Source organism: Pinus tabuliformis, chromosome 8 (assembly GCF_031772625.1).
Source record: "Pinus tabuliformis cultivar Carrire ecotype Pingquan chromosome 8, CPIR1, whole genome shotgun sequence".
Classification (NCBI taxonomy): Eukaryota; Viridiplantae; Streptophyta; class Pinopsida; order Pinales; family Pinaceae; genus Pinus; species Pinus tabuliformis.
Window position 1 is genome coordinate 204216051 of NC_142294.1, and position 3069 is coordinate 204219119.

Here is a 3069-nt window from a genome sequence, read left to right on the forward strand (position 1 = left end):
CACACTACCAAGTCCAACCCAACACCCTGGAGGACCCAAGAAAGAGGTCTAGGCATCAATACCACGTATACACTATATGCTGGGAGAACCATCATAAAAGGAGGTGCCCTCGCCTTCCTCAATTCCGCAAAACAACGAATTTCATATGTAACTTCGTAAAGAAAAATCCCTATCTATTGGACTCATATGTGGAATCCATAGAGCCCACCTGCCCACCCGACGAAGAAGGACCCCTTGATGTCCTATGTGTGTTTGAGGAGAAAAGACGACTAGGCCCCTGTCATTTCACCTCCCATCACCATCACCAAGCAAGACCAAGCCAAAAGAAATAAAAAAACACCTAGTAAATAAATTCGCTCGTTACATCCACTTATGCAACAAACCCAATCATTTGATCAATAAATGTCGCGAATTGAGTAGAATCAATGATATCTTCTGCTTAGTAGCCTAGATCCCCTATAAGCACCTCTCAAACCACGAAAAAATTGTGCAGTGTTATTGTCGCATATGCTCTCAATTCCACCACACAAGGAATTATCAATACCTTACATAGTTTCATGCGGCAAGAGCTGTTGAAAATAGCAACAAGAAATGCTAAAAATAGCACTGCTATAAATAGTAGTTTGGGTTGTAGTGCTGGATTGAGCAACAGGGAATGAAAAATGGAAGTGCTAAAAATAGAATTGCTATTTTTAGCAGTTCGGGATGGATTCCAATTTTAGTCAGTCCCTGGACTAAAATAGGAAGTAAAATTCGAATTTGAACTTAACAGCTGTTTGAAAAGAAATTAATTAAATCACCATGAGTTAACTAGTTGTGAAAAATCAAACATGAAGTCTATGTGAGGACATGCAACAGTTTCTCTATTAATTGAGGAATTTATCCATCAGTTAAAGAGATAAGGATGAGTTATAATTTGAGTTGTAATTAGTTGGCTCAGTTAACTAAGTCAAGTCCAGTTAGATTGATTTAAATAGTTTGTTTAAATTAATGTGAGTTCAGTTAGTTAATGCATGCTTGCATATAACTGCTGCACTTCAGATAACTGAATATTCTCTTATGAATAACTCATGCATGTCAGTTCAAATAGAGACCCAATTAAGATTAGAGAAGGGACAATGTACTATTAGTTGGATGAATATTTTTCCTATAAAGGAATCTCATCCATGATAAGGATTTATCTCCTTCAGGACTGCGTAGTTAGATCAGAGGTTAGTGAGTGTGTGAAGAGGTCAATTCACATAAGTGGTTGCACTGGACCCCAATCAGAATTACGCAAAGAAATAGGAGGCTTGGAGGGCAAACCAGAGGTTAGATAGAGGCCTTTGACTGTCTATGACTAGCAAAGGTATTGCATAGAGAGCAAGATAGCTTGTGAGCTGATTCTTTTTGTAATCCGGACTATATTTCCACTTGTATGATAATACAGAGTTGGGGTTTTAGGCTGAGGCTTTCCCCGGGTTATTTCTTCTGTGTTTTGTGTGATTTCTTCTCACTCTCAGTTATATCTGTTCTTGGTTGATACTACTCATATGTGATTAAGCTTCCGCAAAGTTTATGGTAGAAGTAGATCTTGTATTGTGTTTTAGTATATTGCATAATTTGTTGATCTACAGTGGGAATTTCTACAAGAGCAACACTAAAACAAACCCACACAAACAGGCCACGCCATAACAAAACCTTGCCCCAGAGACGGATACCCCCACAAGATATCCTGCTTCATCATAACAAAACCTCATCCCAGAGATAGATGCCTCCACAAGATATCATATTTCACAATAACCAGACCTTGCCCCAGAGATGGATACCTCCACAAGATATCCATACATACAACGACAAAGAAGCATCAACATCCCATGCCATAAGTAGCACCTCCTTGTTTCTGGGAAAACTAGTGTCTTTTCAATCTGCTAGCCCTCTAGGGTTGGCAGCTATCCTAGAAACAAACAATCAAAACAATTTTCGATTTCCTCTATGTATAATAGATAAGAGAGAGGCAAAGGAACCAACCTGGATCTTCCGCTTAACTCCTTGCTTGATCTCTCTCCCCCTTGACAGAGCTTGCAACTCCTCTCCATACTTATTCCGCTTGGAGAGTACCTGTAGAAACATAGTAACACAGAACTATCAAAGCATCTCGATCTATTATATCATAAGCATTGCAGAATCAGAAATACAATGGACATACAACGACAATCACAAATAACAAAATTCACAAATACACGATTGCATGGAGGAAAACTCAAAGAACTTTATTAAAATAGAAGGGAGAATTACAACCCAGCTGTCTGATCCAGCATCATCCTCCTAGCATCAAAGCCCTCTTCACCTCATGAAAAGCAAGATCACCCAACAATACAATGCTCTTTCTTAGAGACAAACTATCAGCACTTTCTTGCAAATTACAAAATTCTAGCCTCTAGATCTCTCAGATGAGGGATCCATTTATAGATGTGTGCAAGGGTGTGAGTCATCTCCGGGTTTTTGATTAGTGTCATTCCACTTGTTGTTCTTGGTTCCACTTGGAGATTTCTTGGATCTCTTACTCATCCCTGGGAAAATTCATAGAGGCAAGTGTCATAAGAGAAGTTTCTAGAAGATTCTATGAGCATCCACTTAGCAAACTGTCTCAGAAATTTGTCCATCCTCATTCATCGCACCCTATAGAAGGCCTCTTTAGTATGCATCGCACCTAGCTAGTGTAGAAGTCAGTATGCATCACACCTTGACAGTGGAGCAGTCAGTATTGTCCAGTTTTGGCCAGTTCTAAGTGGTTTTTCAGGTGGAACTTCTGGGGAATGATGTAATCAGTTGACCATGATCCTTTAGGGTATGAAACAACACTTTTAGGGGTTAAAGAGCCCTTATTTTATTGACATATAAGATGGGGTTGCAGTGCCAAAATATGTCTATAACAGTTGCCCCCTAAAGCATGAAGTCGTATATCTTTGATGTCAGGTGAAATGCTTTATCATGAGGATCTGAGGTTTTTGAAACTAGAAGGTGACCCATATAAGATACAATACAATACATCATCATCATCATATTATTTTCATGATCTAGCTGAGG